At 34.1% G+C, this 25,933-nt stretch overlaps 1 protein-coding gene across 1 annotated transcript in view; it reads right to left on the reverse strand.

Annotated features, from left to right (window-relative positions):
* LOC109618075 (uncharacterized) overlaps window positions 1-25,933 on the reverse strand; it is a 116,634-nt gene that overhangs the window by 17,091 nt on the left and 73,610 nt on the right. The gene's annotated exons all lie outside the window — the stretch shown is intronic.

The following is a 25,933-nucleotide window of genomic DNA, read 5'->3' on the forward strand; positions in this document are numbered from 1 at the left end:
AAACTCTTGGATTTCTATGGTAAAACAATGATTGTGCTCTACTGGTTTTAGCTATGTTTAGTATGAACAAAATGTTCCAAATCAAAGAAAACTGTTTTTTAGATATTAAGCAAAGACTATGTGATGTCTTTATCCAGGAAAGAGACGCCTTCTTTACAAGTTCCTCTAAATGTTACGTATACAAATATTTGTACGACCCTTTTGGTTTCCAGTATTATCTTAAAAATGTATATCAGAAAATATTGTTCACTATTTGACAAAATATAGATTGTCTGCTTATAGACTAGCAATAGAACAAGGTCGGTATAATCAAACTGTACGCTCGCGTCGCACGTGTAGATTTTGTTCTTTTTATAGGATTGAAGATAAATATCACTTCATTCTAGAATGTCCAAAGTACAGTCATTTATGGTGTATTAATATAAGAAATTATTACTGGTCAAGGCCTTCTTGCTTCAAGCTTGTTCAGTTGCTGAGTTCGAGAAATAAGAAACAATTAAACAGACTATATGTATTTTTCTTACGAAAGCCACAGATTATAGAAATAATTTGCTTTAATTAATATGTATATTATCGTCCTAATGTGATAATTTAAGTATTATAAAATACATATATGTACATTTTTCTTTTCTTTTTTTGTTATGTAATTTCCAACGGAAGACCTTATTGTTTTTCTTAGGTTTCTTTTTCCCTAAAATTATTAAGGTCTTCCGTTTCCAACGGAAGACCTTATTGTTATTGCTTTGTTTCTTTTTCCCTATGCTTCTTATTATTTTTTTTCCTTTTTTGTGCACGCGATATCTCAAAAACGGCTCGGCCGATCTCAATCAAATTTTTGGATGTGATAGATAGTGGTCTGAACTTGATTGGAAATTTTTTGTGTTGATAACGTCATATTCGTTTTTGAGATATTGAGATTTTTCTAATTTTTATAAGGGTATTTTGTCTTCTGTTGTTCTCCTAAACTATAAGAGATATTAAGCTCAAATGTAATTGAAGTTTTGCATGATTGTTGTTTTGTATGTTTAGCACTACTGGCGCCAAAGCTCGCTATGGCTCGAAAATTGACATTAAAAAAACGTCGTGAATTTTTGTGCTTTTTTCTCTTTATCTCTTTTCTGGAAAATATTTTGTTAAAACATGTAATGTAAAAAAAAGTTGATATTTACAAGACCTTTCTGCTGATATCAAGAAAAAGGGGCTGGCCCCTAAAATTAGGGACCTTGAAGGCTCTAAAGTCTGTTCCGTGGCTCTTCACCAAGGGATATTTTGTAATAGATTATAGAAGCAAATATCTTTATCTCACAGTTATGTATTCAAGCAATGTAATGATTTTATCATGTGCTACGTAATTAAGGGATTTTAGGGGCCAAAAATCCAAAATTTTGATCACCCATATCTCAGAAAGGAATAATATTTTGTAATGCAATACAGAAGAAAAGTTGTTCAAAATGATGTTCTCAACAAAATGCAACCTTCAAAATTTCGTTCAACGGCCCCTATAAGGAGTTATGGGATCGGCCCCTAAAACCTTCTTTCTCATATATCTCCAGAACGGTATCGAATTTCTAAACACTTGTTGAACAAAATTTGTTTAGAATTAAATGACCGTTCATTTCATATCCAGAAAAAGGGGCTGGCCCCTAAAATTAGGGGACCAAAGGGCTCTAAAGTCTTAATCTGTAGCCTTTTACTGAGAGATATTTTGTGAAATGTTATAGAAGCAAATGTGTTTATCTTATAGTTATGTATTCAAGCAATGTAATGATTTTACCATGTGTTACGTGATGAAGGGTTTTTAAGGGCCAAAATTCCAAATCTTTGATCACCCATATCTCAGAAAGAAAATATACTTTGTAATGCAGTACAGAAGAAAAGTTGTTCAAAATGATGTTCTTAACAATATACAACCTCCAAAATTTCGTTAAACGGCCCCTATAAAGTGATAAGGGATCGGCCCCTTAAACTTTCTTTCTCATATATCTCTAGAACGGAACGAATTTCTAAACACTTGTTGACAAAATGTGTTCAAAAATAAATGTCCTTTCATTTGAATCCAAGAAAAAGTGACTTGCTCCTAAAATTAGGGGACCAAAGGGCTCTAAATTTTTTTATCTATAACCCTTTATTGAGGGATGTTTTGTGAAATGTTATAGAAGCAAATGTGTTTATCTTATAGTTATGTATCAAAGCAATGTAATCATTTAATCATGTGTTACGTAATTAAGGATTTTAAGGGGCCAAAAGTCCAATTTTTTTATCACACATATCTCAGAAAGAAAATATATTTTGTAATGCAGTACAGAAGAAAAGTTGTTCAAAATGATGTTCTCAACAAAATGCAACCTTCAAAATTTCGTTCAACGGCCCCTATAAGGAGTTTTGGGATCGGCCCCTTAAACTTTCTTTCTCATATATCTCCAGAACAGTAACGAATTTCTAAACACTTGTTGACAAAATGTGTTCAGACTTAAATGTCCTTTTATTTGAATATAAGAAAAAGGGACTTGCCCCTTAAATTAGGGGATCAAAGAGCTCTAAAATCTGTTATCTATAGCCCTTAAATGAGAGCCATTTTGTGAAAGGTTATTTAAGCTAGATTAGGTAAAATACGTTTATATATCCTAACAATATAATGATTTTCTCTTGCGTTACCCAATTATGGTTTTTTAGGGACCAGAGGTAAACAAGTTTGATCTTTTCTATCTTAATTGAAAGAAATGCAAGTATTTAAAAAAAAGCAAGAGAACTTGTGAAAAGCGATACAATAAAGCATTAGTACTTCACTCCCATTTTTCCATAACATGTTTTCTTGTCGAAAATCAAAGTCGATGATGTCATATTTCATTCTATAAATCGAACAGAAGACCTCCTCGTTGCTCGCAACGAGATCGTGTCTAGTAAAGGTCTTCCATTTCCAACAGAAGACCTTATTGTTTTTCTTAGGTTTCTTTTTCCCTATTATTAAGGTCTTCCGTTTCCAACGGAAGACCTTATTGTTTTTCTTAGGTTTCTTTTTCCCTATTATTATTATTTTTTTTTCTTACCGATTTTGTGCACGCGATTTCTCGGAAACGGCTAAACCGATTTACGTCAAATTTTCATTTCTGATAGGTATTGATCTGAACCTTGTTGGAAATATTTTTGTTGATGACGTCACAGAGATATCGTGGATTTAACTGTTTTTATAGGGGTATTTTGTCACGAGAACTCCTCTTTTACCATTTGAGATATGATGTTGAACTTTCATGGCTGATAGACGAAAGATTGAAATAGTGTCTAATAGTCATTAATCATCTTTATCTCAAAGAGCGCCGAAGCTCGCCCGAGCTTGAAAATTAAGATAAAAAAGGCGTCGTGATTTTTCTTGGTTTTCTTTGAATAGCTCTTTTCTTGAAAGATTTTGTTAAAATATGTATAATAAAAAAAAACTTAATTAAATCAAGAGCTTTCATTTGAGATCATGAAAAAGGGGCTGGCCCTTCAAATAAGGGGCTGAGGGGGCTCTAAAGTCTTTTAGTGATAACTTTTTACCGTGAAATATTTTGTGATGCGTTATTGAAGCAATTATGTTAATTCTTAGGTTATTAACCTAATCATGGCAATCATTTACTCCTATGTTACGTAATTAGGGATTTTAAGGGGCCAGAAGTCCAAAACTTTGATGCTCAATATCTCAAAATGAAGAAACATTTGGATAAGCAATATTTAACAAAAGATGCTCAAAATATTGAGTTTAACAATCTGAAACCATAATTTCCTTGTTATGCGGTCCCTAAAAGGAGTTACAGGGTCGGCCCCTAAAACGACCCTCTCCAGATATCTCGAGAACGGTACAAAATTTGTAATTACTTGTTGAACAAAATGTGTTTGAATTGACAAGAGCTTTCATTTAAAATCATGAAAAAGGTGCTGGCCTTTCAAATAAGGGGCTGAGGGGGCTCTAAAGTCTTTTAATGATAACTTTTTACTGTTAAATATTTTGTGATACGTTATAGAAGCGATTATGTTCATTCTAATGTTATGTACCTGTACATGGCAATCATTTACTCTTATGTTACGTTAGAAAGAATTTTAAGGAGCCAGAAGACTAAAACCTTAATGCTCAATATCTCAATATGGAAGGACAACTTTGGAAAGCAATATTGAACAAAAGATGCTCAAAATATGGAGCTTAACAATGTACAACCATATATTGTTTGTTATCTGGATCCTAAAAGGAGTTTTAGGACCGGATATCAAAACAATTTTCCTCATATATCTCAAAAACGGTAACCAATTTCTAAACACTTATTAGTGGTACACAAAAAAACCTTTTGACTCAGCTGAATGAAAAGGAGCTGATCCCTCAAATAAGGGACACCAAAGGGATAGATAGTATTTCACCCATTACTCATAGATCCCGCCTCCTTTTCTGGATAAGTTTCGTTGATGAAGGTCAAGAGCAAGGTCATTCCATATTCTAAAAATCAGATGGAAGACCTCCTCGTTGCTTGCAACGAGATCGTGTCTAGTTATTATTATTATTTTTTTTCTTACTGATATTGTGCACGCAATTTCTCGGAAACGGCTAAACCGATTTACGTTAAAATTTCAGATCTGATAGGTATTGATCAGAACCTTGTTGGAAATTTTTTTGTTGATGACGTCACTTCCTGTTTTGAGATATCGTGGATTTATCAGTTTTTATAGGGGTATTTTGTACGGAGAACTCCTCTTTTACCATTTAAGATATGATGTTGAACTTTTCAGGGCTGATAAACAAAAGACTGAAATAGTGTCTAATAGGCATTAATCATCTTTATCTCAAAGAGCGCCGAAGCTCGCCTGAGCTTGAAAATTAAGATCAAAAAGGCGTCGTGATTTTTCTTGGTTTTCTTTGAATATCTATTTTCTTGAAAGCATTTTGTTAAAGCATATAGAACAAACAAACTTAATTAAATCAAGAGCTTTCATTTGAGATCAAGAAAAAGGGGCTAACCCTTCAAATAAGGGGCTAAGGGGGCTCTAAAGTCTTTTAACGATAACTTTTTACCGTGAAATATTTTGTGATGCGTTATTGAAGCAATTATGTTTATGCTAACGTTATTTACCTATACATTGCAATAATTTACTCCTATGTTACGTAATTAGGGATTTTAAGGGGCCAGGAGTCCAAATCTTTGATGCTCAATATCTCAAAATGAAGAAACATTTGTATAAGCAATATTGAACAAAAAATGCTCAAAATATTGAACTTAACAATCTGAACCATAATTTCCTTGTTGTGTGGTCCCTAAAAGGAGTTACAGGGTCGGCCCCTAAAATTACCCTTTCCAGATATCTCGAGAACGGTACAAAATTTGTAAACACTTTTTGACCAAAATGTGTTTTAATTGACAAGGGCTTTCATTTGAGATCAAGAAAAAAGGGCTGGCCCTTTAAATAAGGGGTTGAGGGGGCTCTAAAGTCTTTTAATGATAACTTTTTACCGTGAAATATTTTGTGATGCGTTATTGAAGCAATTATGTTTATTCTAACGTTATTCACGTAGACAAGGCAATAATTTACTCCTATGTTACGTAATTAGGGATTTTAAGGGGCCAGAAGTCCAAAACTTAAATGCTCAATACCTCAAAATGGAGGAACATTTGGATCAGCAATAAAAGATGCTCAAAATATTGAGCTTAACAATCTGAAACCATAATTTCCTTGCTAGGGGTCCCTAAAAGGAGTTACATGGTTGGCCCCTAAAACGATCCTCTCAAGATATCTCGAGAACGGTACAAAATTTGTAATTACTTTTTCAACAAAAAGTGTTTGAATTGACAAGAGCTTTCATTTGAGGTCAAGAAAAAGGGGCTGGCCCTTCAAATAAGGGGCTGAGGAGGCTCTAAAGTCTTTAAATGATAACTTTTTACCGTGAAATATTTTGTGATGCGTTATTGAAGCAATTATGTTTATTCTAACGTTATTCACCTACACATGGCAATTATGTACTCCTATGTTACGTAATTAGGGATTTTAAGGGGCCAGAAGTCCAAAACTTTGATGCTCAATATCTCAAAATGAAGAAACATTTGTATAAGCAGTATTGAACAAAAGATGCTCAAAATATTGAGCTTAACAATCTGAACCATAATTTCCTTGTGGTGTGGTCCCTAAAAGTAGTTACAGGGTCGGCCCCTAAAACGACCCTCTCAAGATATCTCGAGAACGGTACAAAATTTGTAAACACTTTTTGAACAAAAAGTGTTTGAATTGACAAGGGCTTTCATTTGAGATCAAGAAAAGGGGGCTGGCCCTTCAAATAAGGGGCTGAGGGGGCTCTAAAGTTTTTTAATGATTACTTTTTCTGTTAAATATTTTGTGATACGTTATAGAATCAAATATGTTCATTCTAAGGTTATTTTCCTATACATGGCAATCATTTACTCTTATGTTACGTTATAAAGGATTTTAAGGAGCCAGAAGACTAAAACCTTAATGCTCAATATCTCAAAATGGAAGGACAACTTTGGAAAGCAATATTGAACAAAAGATGCTCAAAATATTGAGCTTAACAATGTACAACCATATATTGTTTGTTATCTGGATCCTAAAAGGAGTTTTAGGACCGGATATCAAAACAATTTTCCTCATATATCTCAAAAACGGTAACCAATTTCTAAACACTTATTAGTGGTACACAAAAAAACCTTTTGACTAAAATGAATGAATAGGAGCTGATCCCTCAAATAAGGGACACCAAAGGGATAGACAGTTGTTCACCCAATACTCATAGATCCCGCCTCCTTTTCCTGATACGTTTCGTTGACAAAGATCAAGAGAAAGGTCATTCCATATTCTAAAAATCGGACGGAAGACCTCCTCGTTGCTCGCAACGAGATCGTGTCTAGTTATTAAGGTCTTCTGTTTCCAACGGAAGACCTTATTGTTATTGCTTTGTTTCTTTTCCCCTATTATTATTTTTTTTTTCTTTGACGTTTTCTCAAAAACGCTTTAGCCGATTTTCATGAAACTTTCAGACCTCACTATGCACAAAATTTGTCAGAAATTTATCGATCAAATTTTTCGTCGTCACTTCCGGTCCCGAGATATTAAAGATTTTATGTTTTTGCTTGTTCACGCGTTTTCTCAAAAAGTATCAAAGATAAAACTTTCAAATTTTCAGTGGTGGTAGAGAGTCGTTAGGCACAGTGTCTCTCACATATCCGAACGTCTGTCGTCACTTCCGGTCGTCACCGGAAGGAAATGAAAAACCTTAATTTTTCAATTGTTTGGATTTGAATTTTTTTATTTTTTCATTCGATAGAGACGCTCTCAAAACTACAGAATATGAAATTCTTTTTAAAATCAATCCACGCATTCTTGAGATTTGGGACTCCAAAGTTCTGAAGCGAGGGTCCGCGTAGCTCAGTCGTTAGAGTGGTGGACTTGTGCCCAGGCGACCCGGGTTCAGTCCCTGAGTGCCGAATCTTTTTTCTCTCTTATTTGTGTTTTGATTAATGGTTTTATCTTTAAAATGATGGATTTGAATGTTTTCCGTTTTATTTTTGTCATAAATTAAAAAAAAAATAGCGGCTTTTTTTTCAGTACAAAGAGAGCAAATTCTGTCAGCAACTCTCTAAATTCCGACGCTCGTCGCATCGCCGACATCAAAGACATGCCGCCGAAGTGCCCCTGCAGTTCGACCGCATTAGAGTTCGCTGGGTCGCTTTGCCGGTGTAATGAAGAATAATCACCCCCGTAGAATATTGACCGGGGGTCATTTTTCTACGTAGAAAAATGACCCCCCGGTCATTATTTTACGCAGAAAAATGACCCCCCGGTCATTATTCTACGTAGAAAAATGACCCCTTTGCCTGAAGAATAAATGTCATTTTCATAAAAATGAGCACACTCCACATGAAGAAAAGTGACCCCTGTAGAATAATGACCCCCTTGTAGATTAAAGTTTTTCAGTATATTTTTTTATTATTTGTGAAATAGTCTTTACATTATTGTAATTTTTACTGCTGAAGTTTACAAAAAGTAACAGAAATTATAATTCATATTCCAATAAACTTAAAGTGAAAGAAGGGCTAGATCCTAGAAAATAAAAAACCTTCCGTTATAACAAGATATTGACGTATTGCATCGGGGTATGGTTGTCATCTTAACGATTACATTTACATATATCTATTGTGTTCCGATAGGGCCACTTCGACCTTAGGGCAAAGATGCGAAGTTGCAAAGGCGATAGTGCGAAGGCGAAAGAGCAAAAGTGCGAAGATGCGACGACGAAGCGCTAAGATGTGATGCCTAAAGTGCGAAGGTGCGAAGGCGAAGGAGTGATACTTCTATCGCTCCTTCTCAACTTTGCACTCTGGCCTTCGCACTTTCGCCCTCGCCTTTTTGGATTGCATTCAGCAAGTCTCGGTCGATTACATAAAATTTAATACAGGCACCGTACTCGCCAAGGTTTTTCGATTAATCCATGCTTTTATTGGTACGCATGCGCTAGGCCATCGCGCTTACTATGAATGTTTTAATGTGTACATGTAACATATATGTTTACCAGTGATGGCTATGCGTAATCATTATCTACTCCACACAAAATTAAATGTCCGCCATAATGTGTACATATGTACTTCCAGACTCCTGTCACTTTCCAGCCGTCTCTTTACCGTGGACCAAACACAGTAACAATGTAATTTCATTATGCGACACTCCTTGCTCATGCATGGATCTAGAGGGGGATAGCCCCCCCCCCCCCGGAAAGTTCAATATCAATAATTTCACGCAGTAAAAGGGGAGAGGGAGTCCGGACCCCATCCCCCTGGAAAATTATATTTTATAAAAATAAAATTTCCAAAATATGCCTCGGAACCCTTTGAACGATGGAGAGCTCCGCAATTATAAAACATAGGTAATCACAGATTACAAAGCTCACCGAGACGAGGCATCACCTTTATGACACCACCTTTATCATATTATATCATAAAGGATGGTTTTCATATAACTTATTTGAAAACCATCCTTTATTATCTTGGATATTCATGGATTCTGTTTTGAAACAATATCGTATATCATCTGTTAAAAAATTGTATGTTAATCATATGTTAATCAATACAATAATATAAAATTAATATTACATCCTATCATAATTAAATATATATCATATAATACCATAAAATACCGTAAAAAGATTGTGAGATATGATATTGTAACGTATGATATGACATTGTATTGTGTTCTACATTATTTTATTTGATCAAACAATACAATATCATCAAGCATAACACAATATAGTATTATATGAAACAATATCAAACTGCAATAATACATCATAACATTGAAACATATGATATTATATTGTATAATTAAGCATTGAATTATTATTGTTTGAAAGATGTGGTCTCATAACTGCAACGGTGTGTTCATACATACGCGTTATGAAAATTTGTTTGCACTCATTGTTGCATTTATGAGACCACATTTTTCAAAAAAATAATAATTCAATGATTATATTTACGTTTTTTAAACATGTATTTCCTTCCCGCAAATATGATTTTTTTTAAAAGGCTCTGTCTTATTCAACAAGTAATGCGAAATTAATGGCCACTGAAACAGCCACAATATGCTGACAAACATAGTACGCAGCATTTTAAATTCTAATAACACAATTATATTTTTCTTTCTGTAATTTAATGAATTAACTCTTGGTATACTTAGAAATTAATCAATTGAATTCATTTAACTGTCAAAATATATTTACATCAATGAAATATTTATCAGAGTAAGTATAATATCAGGTCGTTATCCGGTTTGAAATCGAGAGAACAGTCAGTTCTTGTTCTTCGAGAAATACTGAAGAAATATTTAATGTATTCATACGCACCAGATTTGGTGAGTAAGTCTTCTGTGTTGTTTGTAAATATCACTAAAATTAACCAATGCAATTTAATTAAGGGAAAGAGAGTGAATGTAAACATTATAGTATGATATTGTATTGTATGATACTGTATCATATTTGATACATAATATGATATTGTATTATATAATACAATATAATTTGATAAACATTGTATCATATCAAATGAAACAATATCATGTGATAAATTAAAATATAATAATAATACAATCATACTATACACATTGTATCATATGATACAATAATATATATTAAAATCTCATAAAATACAATTTCATGTGATATGATAATATATCATATAAACAAATATCATATTATACAATATCGTATGATACGATATTCTATAATATTACAATATCATAGGGATCATGTAACATCATTTAACAACAACTACATCTAACTATCAAGCAGGTTTGAGTGAGGTAGGAGATTTCTTTAGCATCCTTGATAATGGAGATCAGGCTCTGGATCTGAAGCAACCTCTGCGTTTCATTTATAATATAGTTTAATCAACTATGCAAGCTATCTATCTAGCTATAAAACATGTGACCTGTTCCAAAAAACTAAACCTTATCAAGAATCATAAACCTATGGCTCTGATTCAGCATTCAAGCCTGTCAGGTGCATCAGTATCATAAGACTATATCAATGCAAGATTGGTGAAGTTAGGACAGGTAATAACTAAGATATCGTCATCAGAGGGCACCTGTTTTAAAAACTTTAACCAGCTCTTAAAATCTTAACCTCCTCAGGCATCCAAAACCTGCGGCTCAGATTCAGCATTTAAGCCTGTCAGGTGCATCACTATAATAAGACACATCATCCATACAAGTTAAATGAAGTTAGGACCAGTAGTAACTAAGATATTATCATTAGAAGGCACCTGCAACAGAAACTATAACCAGCTCCAAAAACCTTTACCTCCTCCTGCATCCGAAACCTATAGCTCAGATTCAGCACTCAAGCCTGTCTGGTGTATTAGTATCATAAGACACATCATCCATGCAAGTTTGGTAAAGTACGGACCAGCAGTAACTTAGATATTGCTATTTAAGGCACCTGCAACAAAAACGTTAACCTGCTCAAAAAACCTTAACCTCCTCCAGCATCTGAATGTTAGGAACCAGATTCAGTAGGTCCAGATGCATCCTCCATGTACCTTTGGTGAAGAGAGGACAAGTAATAGCTTAGATACAGGAGCTGCAACTACCAGTAAAACTTTAACCAGCTCCGAACGCCTACGGGGGTGTAGCATATGCTCCCATTAATTTCGTCTCGGTGAGCTAAAAAGCGCGAAGATTCAAAGGCGAGGATGCGAAGTTGCAAAGGCGAAGAAGCGATAGTAGTATCACTTCTTCGCCTTCGCAACTTAGCACTTTCGTCTTCGCATCTTCGCGCTTCGCCATCGCAACTTCTATATTCTTCATATTGTTCATGAATTATACTTGCATTGAGGATTTCCGCAATACAAACTGCTGGGTATACAAGTGCATCACCCAGAATTAATGATTTAACCAAAATTATGAAAAGTTTACTCTACTGTTAGGCATTATAACCAATCTGACGTTAGAGTCATTACGCCAGTAGAGGTTAACGGCTAATAAGGAAAATCGTCAAAGTACTGAGAGTACTTGTACAGAAAATATATTTTACTTTATCCTCGGCATACTTTAGTAAGTTTAGTTAATATCAAGATGATTAATGCATCAATAGTTTGTATGAGCATTGGTAATGTTGGATACAATAAAGATCGTGTGATCAAAATCAAGCGGGATATAAACCCCTAACATGGGTCCTAACCTCTTATCAACGCTTTTAGAAACAATCTTTTCTTATTATAACCGATCAGTGTTTATTATCTATTAAGATTTACTATAGTCAGGTACTCTTCACAAATTTGCTCTAAATGAATAAAGTCTATCCATGATCACCATTACAACAAATGTTTAGAATATTGATGTTCATGTATTACGTAGAAGAAAACAAAACTAACGCAGAATGCTTTTTTTAAAAATCACTTTCCCCAAGAAATGTAATTAAGAAGTATTCATATTCCTATGTTACCTGTCCCCTTAGTCTTTTTCCATAAAGATATATACATGTATCATTCTTCGATTGACAATTCATTCACCCATGAATATTGCTTATATTATTACAACAATTATTCTTTCATGATTATTGTTCGTTAATTATCACACAATATCCTCATTGTGTATGAATTTTTCTGTATATGCGCCATTTCCCGCCGTTTGTCGACGAGAGAAGTAACGTAACTGTTAACAATCAATTTGTGGCAATGTAGGATTGTTTTGCGTGTGCTTGCTACGGATAAGAAAAACTATATACAGCGATTTATTTACAAGATCGGTGTTTATAACTTCAAAATCAGTTGAACAGAGTGAAAAATAAAGTAATTTCAAAGTCATATCTTGGATACTGGGTAACCAATTTCTATTCATGTTTACGGGGGGGGGGTCATTTTTTTATGGGGGTCATTTTTTCTTCATGTTTAACATGAAGAAAAATAACCCCTGGGTCTTTTTTCTTCAGAAAAATCCAATTATTCTTCAGCTAGGGGGGTCATTATTCTATGTAGAAAAATGACCCCTGGTCATTATTCTACGGGGGTCATTATACTTCATTACACCGGCATCAAAGAAATGCCGCCATCTCAATGACTGTATGCACACAACATTTAGCAATGCACCCACGTTATTCTACTCGGCTTAAAAAGGAGGACTGCTTAGTATTTAATCCCATATATAGATACACACATGCATGTATACATTTTCGCTTACAGCATGTTCGCTTACATATTGATTTCCTGAACATTATAAAACACTATGTAATCTCTCTCTCTCTCTCTCTCTCTCTCTCTCTCTCTCTCTCTCTCTCAAGTACAAATGTTTTAGCCTTTAAATAAGAACTAGTTCAGGTAACATGCAGTCAATTGGATAGAGGCTAAATGTACATTGGCGTCCAAAAATTATACATGTATTTATTTCAAGTTACAGGATAATGTCTAGGGATTAAGATAATTTGAAATTCATTGTTTAATGATTGTCTTCTTACTGATTGGAAGTCAACGCTAAAAAGTCATTTTTATTAAAGACGGTGTACTTTTTTGTGCATGTCTAAATACTGATACAAATCTGCTGCCTGTCTGGGATTAAGAAAAACCTCCGAAGTTTATTCACGTAACTATACAAAAAAAACGGGTGACTGCGACAAGGTTTGAAAAATGACCACCCGTTTATGAGTGTTTGAGCCTAAGAATAAACAGATGTAAAAAAAATCAATAGTTACATCTTTCAAACAACGCTTATACATTGTTCTAACATATGTATTTTATTTAGAAATTGTGTAATGTGTGATATTAGAATTTAATATTTTACGTTTAAAATTGAAGTCACCGATCGACACCCCCCCCCCCCCCTTCCCAGTTCATTTAGTTTTTCTGGCCCGATTTTCCTTGATCTTTGATCTTGGGCCTTTAATTTCAACTAATTACCATTCTAGATTACTGTACTAATGACCAGACCAATTCGTTCATTTTTAAGAGAGTTATGAATTTTTCGGCCTTTGAGTTTCGATTGGCGAGCTTGACATGAACTGTAAAAAAAATTCTAACTCCCAAGCCCTTCACTCAATCCTAATGAAAATTCGTGAAAATGAACCTCGGACCCCATTCTTATTGTCTGTCAAATATGCAGCGTATTGAACAATTAAGACGGAATTCCGGAGATTAAACAAAAACAGCGCTTATTGCCTATACCTGGAAATTAAATTTACACAGTACACCCACCGACTACCCCCCCCCCCTTCCTATTCACAAAATCATTTAGTTTTTCTGGCCTGATTTTACTGGATCTTTCATCTTGAACCCTTATTTTCAACCTAGTTCAATTCTATAGTCTGTCCCAAGATATTTATGCTGCATATTTGAACGATTTTTAATAAAAATACACATACCTGTGACTGAAGTGCAATTAAAATCGATGAAAGGGAAAATTCCCAAGATAACTTCATTCACACATTATCATTTTTCCCTCGTAAAAATTCACAGGAACGAAAACAGATTTCCTACGGAGATTTATAATGGGGAATGTTGACATCTTTTCTCCATTCGGAAGTACTCGGGACACCTCGCGCAATTTTTCAACGTTATCATCCGGGCGTCTTCATCTCCTTGGCAATGGAAAAACCTCGTAGACTTTTTATTTTTAGCCGTGTACTGATAACCGACAAGCTAGAGGGGGCGTTTCAAAGGGTAAATCTTGGGATTTTTTCATACAATTGAATGAACATCGTCTGAACCAAGAGGTATTTATAAATATTGAATAATTCAAGAAAATATGCGGCAAAAATATCTTGGGACAGACTATAGATTACTGTACTAATGACCAAACCTATTCGTTCATTTTTAAGAGAGTTATGAATTTTTGGGCATTTGAGTTTCGATTTGCGTGCTTGACATGTACTGTAGAAAAAAATTCTAACTCCCGAGCCCCTTTCTCAATCCTAATGACATTTTGTGTAAATGTACCTCGGTCCCCATTCTTATTGTCTGCCAAATATGCAGCGGATTGAATAATTAAGAAGAAATTTCTGAGATCAAACGGCGAGTATAGCCTGTACGGGGACTTAAAATTTACACAGTACAAGGGATGTAAGCAGCCGCGTAATATTTCTGTTGCATGTATATTTCTTGTTTTCCGTTTAGTCTGTATCTACGATAGCGTGTGAACTACTTATGAATATTAGAACTGTGGAAATTACTGTCATCAAATTTTTACCGAATAAATTTACGTGTTACTGATTTCGTTATTTCTACATTCATAAAGATTTTATCAATCCTGCTGAAATAGAACAGTCAAACATAATATTAACGACACGAAAAAAAATTCTCAACACTGAAATACATGGGTAAAATGCATCAGTCATTGTTTTAGGACTTCCCCAAATTGTTGTTAACCGAATCCGAGATCCACACCTCAAAATTCTATTTTCGATTTATTTAAGACCTCCTCGAGACACAAACACGCATCAATATTTCTAATGACATCGCACTAGTACCAAACCTGAATAGTCAGACATCTTACACGTTGTTTTTTATCTCATACAAAAACTCAGCTCCTCTCCCGGGCGGAAACGCATTAAATTCAAATACAAATTCGAAAATTATTTCGCGTCAGCCATGTTTGAGACACCTGCAAAGGCTGTGTGTTCTAATCTCGCCGGATCCCAGATTTGTTCTTTCTCTCTATTTCTTTCTTTCCTTTTTATTTATTTTTCTAACTAAAATATTCAATATAAAAGGATTGTTGGACTGTAGCACAAGTTGAAAAACACTCTTCAATTAAGATTTAGACAAAAACAGTCTTTTATTATTAAGGTCTTCCGTCTTCAGCGGAAGACCCTTCTATTCTTATTGTTATTAGGGTCTTCCGTTTACAAAGAAAGACCCTCTTTTTTTTTCTTCGGTTTCTTTTTATTACAGGTTCATAGACCTGTTATTAGGTCATAAGACCTTTTATTTAATATGAAATAAAATTGGGCTGGTCTTTCAAATTAGGGATCAAATGGGGTGTATAATCCTTCATCCATTTTAGATCACATCTGCATTCCCTTATTTTGTTGATGAAGATAAAAGACAAGGTCATTTCCTCTTCTAAAAATCGGACGGAAGACCTCCTCCTTGCTCGCAACGAGATCGTGTCTAGTTATTAGGGTCTTCCGTTTCCAACGGAAGACCCTCTTGTTTTTCTTCGGTTTCTTTTTATTATTATTTTATTTTTTATTAGGGTCTTCCGTTTTCAACGGAAGACCCTTTTGTTTTTCTACGGTTTCTTTTTTTTCTTATTCTTATTATTATTATTCTTTTTATTTTTTTTCCAACTCAAATATTTCAAAAACGCTTGCATCGATTGTTTTGAAATTTACAAGTGTAATGTGTATCTAAAAGATCTCTATGATATGAAAAAATTATTTGATGACGTCATCAATTTCGTCAGATATTGACGTTTTTTACGTTTTAAAAAGTGATTTTGTCCGGAGCTTTTCTCATTTTTGATTTAAGATAAAGCTATGAGATTTACAGAGAAGATAGAACAATCGTTTTACTTATGACATAAGGCTGGAAACTCAATTCGGACACTTCCAGTCGAAACCGGAAGCAAAACCAATTTTTTTGAATTTTCATGTTTTTCAATTTTAAAAATTTTACGTACGTATCTTACAATAATTTTCATGCTGATTTCAAAACTGAAATCCGTTTTTGAATCGGACGATGCATTACAGAGATATCGGGGTTTAAAAATTGATTTTTCCGGAAATTTTGATTCCGCGTCCTTGGTTTAAAAAATAGCGTTTTGTTTAAAGTGATATTAACTCGTACCAAAAATAATTGCTAAGTCGTACTTAAACACATTCGGGTTTTTATGTTAAGTCGTTCTTGAAATCAGAAAGGTTTTTGTTAAGTCGTACTTAAAATGATTCGGATATTGTTAAGTCGTACCAGGAATAATTCGATTGTTTTCATCTTTTTATTTTAGTTACTTTTGTTATTGGTTTAGGAGCTCTACTTCTTACAGGAACTTCCAGCTTTACATCCGACATTAACGGAAGACCCACTCGTTGCTTTGCAACGAGCTTTGCTCTAGTTTTTTTTCTGACTCTTTTTCGGCTTTATATCTCAAAAAGTTTTTATCCGATTTCAATGAAATTTTCAGAGCTTTTGTAAAGTAACCGTGCCTAAAAGATGTTAAAGATTCAGCATTTACGTCACTTCCGTTCAAAATTGGCGGCCATTTTTAAATTTAAAAAAAGTGATTTTGTCCGGAAGAAATCTCCGTAAACTATAAAGATATCGCTTTGAAATTTTTACTGATGATAGATGTATCAATTCTATAATGTACTGGGGGGGTTAAAATTTTGTTCATCAATTTTGCTCAAAACCGGAAGCAGTTCAAATTTTTGGAAATTTTCATTTTTTTGAACAAAATAAGACAATACCACAGTCTTATAGAACTTGCCATGGTGAATTCAAATATGAAATCCGTTTGAAAATCGGACGATGCATTACAGAGATTTCGGGGTTTAAAAATTGATTTTTCCGGAAACTTTGATTCCGCGTCCTTGGTTTAAAAAATAGCGTAATATTCAAAGTAAAATTAATTCGTACCAAAAAAAATTGTTAAGTCGTACTTAAACACATTCGGATTTTTTTTGTCAAGTCGTTCTTGAAATCAGAAATGTTTTTGTTAATTCGTACTTAAAATCATTCGGATTTTGTTAAGTCGTACCAGGAATAATTCGATTTTTTCATCTTTTTATTTAAGTTACTCTTGTTTTCGGTTTAAAAGCTCTGCTTCTTACAGGAACTTCCGGCTTAACTTTCGACATTAACGGAAGACCCACTCGTTGCTTTGCAACGAGCTTTGCTCTAGTTATTATTTTATTTTTTATTTTTTTTCTGACTCTTTCTCGGCTTTATATCTCAGAAAGTTTTCATCCGATTTCAATGAAATTTTCAGAGCTTTCGTAAAGTTACCGTGCCTCAAAGATGTTAAAGTTTCAGCATTTACGTCACTTCCGTTCAAATTTGGCGGCCATTTTTAAATTTTCAAAAAGTGATTTTGTCCGGAAGAAATTTCCGTAAACTTTAAAGATATCGCTTTGAAATTTTTACTGATGATAGATGTACCAATTCTTTAATGTACTGGGGGGGGGGGGTTAAAATTTTGTTCATCAATTTTACTCAAAACCGGAAGCAGTTCCAAATTTTTGGAAATTTTTATTTTTTTGAACAAAATAAGACAATACTACAGTCTTATAGAACTTGCCATGGTGAATTCAAATCTGAAATCCGTTTGAAAATCGAACGATGCACTACAGAGATATCGAGGTTTAAAAATTGATTTTTCCGGAAATTTTGATTCCGCGTCCTTGGTTTAAAAAATAGCGTAATGTTCAAAGAAAAATTAATTCGTACCAAAAATAATTGTTAAGTCATACTTGAACACATTCGAATTTTTTTTGGTCAAGTCGTTCTTGGAATCAGAAAGGTTTTTGTTAATTCGTACTTAAAATCATTCGGATTTTGTTAAGTCGTACCAGGAATAATTGGATTTTTCATCTTTTTATTTAAGTTACTCTTGTTGTTGGTTTGAGACCTCTGCTTCTTACAGGAACTTCCGGCTTTACTTCCGACATTAACGGAAGACCCACTCGTTGCTTTGCAACGAGCTTTGCTCTAGTTATTTTTTTTTCTTACCGATTTTGTGCACGCGATATCTCGAAAACGGCTCAACTGATTTACGTCAAATTTTCAGTTCTGATAGGTATTGATCTGAACCTTGTTGGAAATTGTTTTTGTTAATGACGCCACTTCCTGTCTTAAGATATCGTGGATTTAACTGTTTTTATATGGGTATTTTGTACAGAGAACTCCTCTTTTACCATTTAAGATATGATGTTGAACTTTTCAGGGCTGATAGACGAAAGACTGAAATAGTGTCTAATGGTCATTAATTATCTTTATGTCAAAGAGCGCCGAAGCTCGCTCGAGCTTGAAAATTAAGATTAAAAAGGCGTCGTGATTTTTCTTGGTTTTCTTTGAATATCTCTTTTCTCGAAAGCATTCTGTTAAAACAAGTAGAACGAAAAAACTTAATTAAATCAAGAGCTTTCATTTGAGATCAAGAAAAAGGGGCTGGTCCTTTCAATTAGGGGCCAATAAGGCTCTAAAGTTTTTTATTGATAACTTTTATCCGTGAAATATTTTGTGATACGTTATAGAAGCAATTATGTTTATTCTAACGTTATTCACGTACACATGGCAATCATTTACTTCTATGTTACGTAATTAGGGATTTTAAGGGGCCAGAAGTCTAAAACTTTGATGCTCAATATCTCAAAATGAAGAAACATTTGGAAAAGCAATATTGAACAAAAGATAGTCAAAATAATGAGCTTAACAACCTGCAACCATAATTTCTTTGTTATGTGGACCCTAAAAGGAGTTACACGGTCGGCCCCTAAAACAACCCTCTCCAGATATCTCGAGTACGATACAAAATTTGTAATTACTTTTTCAACAAAAAGTGTTTGAATTGACAAGAGCTTTCATTTGAAATCATAAAAAAGGGGCTGGTCCTTCAAATAAGGGGCTGAGGGGGCTCTAAAGTCTTTTAATGATAACTTTTTACCGTAAAATATTTTGTGATACGTTATAGAAGCAATTATGTTTATTCTAACGTTATTTACCTACATATGGCAATCATTTACTCCTATGTTACATAATTAGGGATTTTAAGGGGCCAGAAGTCTAAAACTTTGATGCTCAATATCTTAAAATGGAGGAACATTTGGATAAGCAATATTGAACAAAAGATGGTCAAAATAATAAGCTTAACAATAATCAACCATAATTTATTTGTTATGTAGTCCTTAAAGGGAGTTCCAGGATCGGCCCCTAAAACGACCGTCTCAAGTAATCTCGAGAACGATACAAAATTTGTAATTACTTTTTGAACAAAAAGTGTTTAAATTGACAAGAGCTTTCATTTGCAATCATGAAAAAGGGGCTGGCCTCTCAAATTAGGGGCTGAGGGGCTCTAAAGTCGTTTAATGATAACGTTTTAATGTGAAATATTTGTGATACGTTATAGAAGCAATTATGTTTATTCAAACGTTATTCACCTACACATGGCAATCATTTACTCCTATGTTAAGTAATTAGGGATTTTAAGGGGTCAGAAGTCTAAAACTTTGATGCTCAATATCTCAAAATGGAGGAAAACTTTGGAAAGCAATATTTAACAAAAGATGGTCAAAATATTGAGCTTAACAATGTACAACCATATATTGTTTGTTATCTGGACCCTAAAAGGAGTTTTAGGACCGGATATCAAAACGATTTTTCCCAGATATCTAAAAAAAAAACGGTAACCAATTTCTAAACACGTCTTAGTGGTACACAAAAATACCTTTTGACTAAACTGAATGAAAAGGAGCTGATCCCTCAAATAAGGAACACAAAAGGGATAGATAGTCTTTCATCCATCACTCATAGATCCCGCCTCGTTTTCCGGATACGTTCCGTTGACGAAGATCAAGCGTAAGGTCATTCCATATTCTAAAAATCGGACGGAAGACCTCCTCGTTGCTCGCAACGAGATCGTGTCTAGTTATATTGTATATTTGTGATAATATCTCATAATGGCAAAGTGTCTGTGTACGGCTAATTTTTTTTACATTGATTATGTAGTTACATGCATTTATACAATGCCTATGAACCATGTGGTTTTGAGCTAATAAACTATAGTATACCACATATACTATACTATACTATACTATACTATACTATACTATACTATACTATACTATACTATACTATACTATACTGTACTGTACTGTACTGTACTGTACTATACTATACTATACTATACAATACTATACTATACTATACTATACTATACTATACTATACTATACTATACTATACTATACTATACTATACTATACTATACTATACTATACTATACTAATTTGACAAGTTTGATTTATTCAGAGTTTATGACCAGAACCATAGACCCCCCCCCCCCCCTCCACCTGTAGATTTGCGCATTTAATGCATTACATTAAATCACATAAAGGTATATATATGCCATTTTTAACGCCATTACATTAAATCACATAAAGGTATATATATGCCATTTTTAACGCCATTTTTGTCAGCATGACTAGGTACTGTGGTTTCATTAATATTCAAGGGTATCAATTTTCGTGGATAAAGTGAAAATCACAATTTCAAGGATACGTAAATCCGTGGCCAATGACCCTATCAATACAAAATGTTCATAGAAATTGCGTTTCAATGAACATTTAATTTCGTGGATCAACTTAACAACGAATTCCACGAAAATTGGTATTCAACGAATATTGATGAAACCACAGTACATAAAAAAAAAATTTTACAGAAAATTTTACAAATGAATAACGGCGATTTACCTATGCACATTCACAAACGATTAACGTTTGAGGCACATTTGCGCATGCGTGCGGGAATAATAATTCAGAAGAGCAGCATGCAGGACGAGGTAATAAGACAGGTTTGTTTACAGTTGTTTGGGGTTTTTGTGCTGTTAACAGAAAAAAATATCATATATTTTCATCTGCATTTTATGAAGATGGGTGCGTATCGGTGTCGATGACAATTGATGAGAGCTCTTTTGCAAGAAATCATTATTTTCATGCATTTGACAACATATATAATTATAAAATAGCAAGTCAAAATTATCCCTTCTGGGGTCACTCGACTCAAAACAGATACAATTTATAGATTTTTAAGAAGTTTTTGTATAATAACCTATACAAGTTTTATCATAATCAGACAATGAATATCATACCATGCATATAACCTTTTTTCCTTTATGAGTAAATATATCTTATTTATAAAAGAAAACACACCGTTGTGTGACCCATCCGTCTTTAGCATGAACCCGGCAAGCTCATAGTTAAGGTGGAATAACACATCATCACAAAAATGGCTGACACTGATCGAAACATTTCGTTTTATTAAAAAAGGATTTTATGGACTAAAACATGTATCCTACTCCATAGCCGAGTGGATAAAGTGTCGGACTTGTGATCCGTACATCCCGCGTTCGAATCCCTCAGGGGTTTTTGTTGTTACTTACCGGAATAGTTATTTTTTATATTCATTTTTTATCCCCAAACTTCAATTTTTTCGCTTATTTGACATCTGTACAATTTATTTATCATTATATCTTTCATTATAAAAAAAGATCATGATAATTTGAGTTACTTTTTCCAGCTGTGTTATTCCACCTTAAGCATGACGTCTCTAACACGTTCCCACCGCTCAAGGTGTTCTTCAATATATACTCTAATTTTACAACGTTTTCTGTCAAACTGTTTCTTTCTTTTCTCTTTGGACGCGTTATTCCACTGCCCACAGACAAACCACGTTTCTGCGTCGACATCTTGTGTACGTTCTAAAATTAGCTTCTCACATCACGTGCTTTTAAATATTTCAAAATTGTCGTTTACCGACCGAATGAATAAATTAGAATCTATTTTTAATACTTTTAAATGCGTTTGATTTAAACAGTATATATTGCAGAAAGTGTATAACATTTGTGGCTTAATAGAAAACGCAAACATTTATTTCTTTTAAAATGTTAATTTCAAACGGCATTTATACCTTTAATAATTCTCATCATAGAAAGCCAAGGGTTTTGTAAGGTGTCTGGATGTTTCCCTCTGGGTAGTTTTTTCTTTAATAGACATGAACGCGATTCCATCCAGTTACGGGTTTTGGGTCCATTCTATTTCCACAAACAGGACATAGAATGGACACTAAAATTGTTTCTTGCAAAGATGAGGAATTCTGTTTAAAGTAAAATGGAAATAGGGAGAACAAAAGTGAGTCTCTGCTATCTGTCAGTGACACTGTTATTTGTACCCACTTAAAATATTAGCTTGTTGCATTAAATGTAGGATAAAGAGCCGATTGCATGTTGGGTCAATATGATGCACTTTAATCACTGCATCATTTAAATATCTATATCCCAGAACTCCTGATCTTTGAGCTGTGGACGTTTTCGGCGCCGACAATGATCAACTCTTCTTTCACCCTATAGATATTGACACCCTGGGGGCTGTGGGGGGGGGGGGGGGGGGGGTTAGGAAAGCCCTGTCTCTAGCACATTTTTTTTAAATCAGACATTTTTCACATAGAGAAAAATATTCTTTTATGGAAATGGCCATTCTACTACATTCTACACTATTCATTTAGGGAATTATGGAAACAATTTTAAGGGAGCATTGATAAGAATACCTGGTTATAGGATTCTGAAGATTGGCGTTAAGTATTAACATTTTGTTATGTACTTGTTTTAAATTACTCCTGAACATATTAACTGCAAAGTAAAAACCTGCAGTCAAATTATTAACCTCTTCAGCTATGTACTCAACCCTCTCTCTCTCTCTCTGTCTCTCTCTCTGTCTCTCTGTCTCTCTCTCTCTCTCTCTCTCTCTTTGTTTATATCTTTTTTGGTATTTCGGTATTTCATCTCTCTGTCTCTCTGTCTCTCTCTCTCTGTCTCTCTCTCTCTCTCTCTCTCTCTCTCTCTCTCTCTCTCTCTCTCTCTCTCTCTCTCTCTCTCTCTCTCTCTCTCTAAACCTTCATAATGTTGGTGACGAAAGACCCCTTATTTTACTTAAACTTTAAACTTTTTTTAACATGTTCTCTCTCATCATTTATTTACTTCTCAGGTGTACCTGACTAGCTGTTATCGATTTGGAACCTTAAAGGATTTTTTTGTTCAAGAATCAGCATTAATTAATTGATTTCTGATCTCATGCAATTCAACACAAAAGAGGAATATCCAGCAGTTGTTTATTTGAAATTCGAGGACGCCGTCAACATCTTAGTTAGCTGCTCACGACAAAACTTTGACCAGGCGAGTGTTCATCTTAGTCATGCTATCCAGAAACACTCTATATTAGCAGCATTACTAGTTTCTTTATTAAAAATGTTACGATGTCAACCAGTCACTAAACAATGCTTAACGTTTATTCATTAACTACGCATATCAATCTTGCATAACTTGCTCATGTAAACAAGGCTGACCTTATACATAAGGGTGTGTACATCACATTACATTGATTCAATTGACACCGTATACATTGTTTTGAATACACTTGTGATGAGTCGCCGCGATCGAATCCAAAATATGAAAACGAGTAAATGCAGATACACAGAACAACTTGCAGTTGCATCAATGATTTCTCTGCATGACAAAAAGGTCAAGGTCAAAGGTCAAGGTTATTCAAAAGTGAAAACAAATTTAACCAGTAAAATGTTTGTCGTGAACGTTTCTTTCTAAGCCATTGGAGAAGTTGTAACCCCCTAAAAGTGACACTGAGATGTAACCTTGACCTTTTGATCTTGATCTATTCTACCAATATTGTAATGAAGGAGAGAACAACAGGTTTGAAATCGCCCTTTTCCTGTTCTCGTCCACTTCCAGTTTATGCCACAATTACTGAATTTCATGTTTACAATCTTGTGCCAAAGATCAGAATAAAATGATTTAGTTTACGACATTCTATATAAAGCCTTGTTAAGCTCACAATGCATAAAATAGTTGCAACTCCGATTTTTTTTTTTACCAATCTAATAGCATAAGGGAGAAAATGAACCTCAAACAGTTAAGTTCAACAAAAATGTTTCTATGACTAAATAACGATAACTCTAGTTCTGATAATTTAACTGTTTCACTGTGTGCAGTTTGTTGAATGTAAATTAAGGCTTCCGTTAAATTTATGTTTACATTTAATTTTAATCTATAACCAGGGATGTTACTTCCGCTTTATGTCACAATTACTAAATTTTATGTTTACACTTTTGTGCCAAAGATAAGAACAAAGTATTCAAGTTCACGGCATTTTATATTGAGCCTTTAAAGCTCACAATGCATAAAATAGTTGCACATCTGCTTTATTTTACCACTCTAAGTTTAAGTTAAGTTAAGTTTTTTTTTGTTTTTGTTTTTTTGATATTTCTTTTTATGCATGCATGATAATGGATATACTAAAATATTTCGACAAAACATAAGCAACAGTTGTATGGCGACGGACTGCTTACTCGAAAGACCTTACTACCATATGTGGGAAGTTTTTTTTTTATCAAAATTTTATTAAAACATTTTTATTTTTATTTTTAAAAAAAAGCAAATACTTCCGGTATATTTGTAACTGATCTGTCATTACCGTGTTGAACCTCCAGTAGGTATAAACAGGTTTATAAGATAATACCACATTACATACATACATTATCACCCCATATAATGGTTCATTAACAAATATACTCCACATTTTACACAAATTTAATAACATCCCCTCCTCCATTTTTATAAAAGAAAGACACAACACGCAAAAAACGGATTCGAGAAATAATGAATTGATTTAAAAGCAGTCTATTCAATGGCATGAATATTTAATAGACTGCTTTATATAATTTGACATGGTTTATAGTTTGGAGTGACTTAATTCTATATTCCTTGTGTCGTTAAATGAAATCTGTAGTTCCGCTCTACTTCTCGGAAGCTATGGATTGTAGTTTTCCCCCTTAACATCCGATTTAGCACGCTAAAATCAGAACTCTTTAGTCTATAAGGAATAAAAAGAGAAACTGGAACACTGGAACAAACGACAAGTTATCTCATATACTTAACGCTATTTCTATATCCCCACTGTCATATCCCCTCACCCCCCCCCCCTCCCCACCACCACTTAAACAAAACTTCACTTCAATTTTTAAAAAAAGGAAATTCTTAAATGAAATCAAAGTTACCTATAATAATCAATATCTTACCTAATAATGACAAACGTTTTTTTTGTCAGGTTAATAAAATATCCGGCCTCAAATAATTCATGTAAGACCTGCAGTCAGGTGTACCTGAATGTGTGCAGACTTTGTCGGGCTGATATCCCACACCCGACAATAGAAGTGTCACCTGATTGGTTGGTTTGCTGTATAGTCTGTGTCACACCCTGAATTGTTGTACTATATATCTTTACATGTGTTTGACATAAGATGAATGTGAAGAAGTAAAATATTAAACAAATATTAAAACATTCTCTCTCTCTCTCTCTCTCTCTCTCTCTCTCTCTCTCTCTCTCTCTCTCTCTCTCTCTCTCTCTCTCTCTCTCTTATCTCCATTTCAAAAAACTTGTTTCTTAATTCAGTTTAAATTGTTGATTGTTTGCCCAGCAATGTTCATATTAAAAACATAACTCATGCAGTTTATTAGCAATTCTCACCGAAGTTTTCACCCCCCCCCCTTCCTGCATCATGTTTTAAATGTTGATACACCTGACTGGTTACCCTACATACTACAAGGTGTTTTGATGTAATACGACATCTGTTTTCCTGTGATGACGCGAATAATTGGAATGCCAGACTGTTAGCTGATAGGCGTGTGTAAGGATGAAAGTATTTTTGAAT

Source organism: Magallana gigas, chromosome 1 (genome assembly GCF_963853765.1).
Source record: "Magallana gigas chromosome 1, xbMagGiga1.1, whole genome shotgun sequence".
Classification (NCBI taxonomy): Eukaryota; Metazoa; Mollusca; class Bivalvia; order Ostreida; family Ostreidae; genus Magallana; species Magallana gigas.